The sequence below is a fragment of the Triticum dicoccoides genome, chromosome 3B (assembly GCF_002162155.2).
Source record: "Triticum dicoccoides isolate Atlit2015 ecotype Zavitan chromosome 3B, WEW_v2.0, whole genome shotgun sequence".
Classification (NCBI taxonomy): domain Eukaryota; kingdom Viridiplantae; phylum Streptophyta; class Magnoliopsida; order Poales; family Poaceae; genus Triticum; species Triticum dicoccoides.
Window position 1 is genome coordinate 62674864 of NC_041385.1, and position 823 is coordinate 62675686.

Sequence of the window (823 nt, forward strand, 5' to 3'; positions counted from 1 at the left end):
GGCCCCCAAACTCCCAAACTCGAGGGCCCCCCTCCCAGTTGTGTGCCAGCACGGAGCACTTGCACCTCTATCCCTATAACCATCAAAGACGCCATTAAAAGAGCATCTGAACCTGACTGTCAATAAGAAGAAGGATGAAGTGTTTCTCCGAAATCACTAATTAAGGAGTACTCCTTGCGGAGATCACTCCAACTTCCCCAGGTTGCGACAAGTGGCGCGCTGCATGTGCGCCACTTGTCGCAACCTGGGAGTTTTCCCTTTTCTCGTAGATTCGTTTATTCAAAATGTTTTATCTCTTAAACCGTGCGTCCAAATCTCGAACCGCTTTCGCCATTGGATTCCTCGCGTCGAGATCTTCAAACTAGATCCCATGTTGATAGGTTTTGACGAACTTTTTTTTATGAAAAAATCAGACGAAAAAACCGACGAAAAAACCGAACCGGAAACACGGGTTTTTTTCCCTTTCCAAAAGAGGCATGCCCATGCCTCTGACGAAATCACAACCATGCCTCTCACGAAAACAAAACCGTGCCTCTCACGAAAGAAAAAAAACAGAAAACGCGTTTTTTTCCTTTTTCGAAAGAGGCACGCTCGTGCCTCTCGCGAAAGCACAACCGTGCCTCTCGCGATAGAAAAAAAACAGAAAACGCGTTTTTTCCCTTTCCGAAAGAGGCACGCCCGTGCCTCTCGTGAAAGCACAACCGTGCCTCTGGCGGAAGCAAAACCGTGCCTCTCGCGAAAGAAAAAAAAAATAAAAAACGCATTTTTCCCTTTCCGAAAGAGGCACGCCCGTGCCTCTCCCGAAAGCACAACCGTGCCTCTC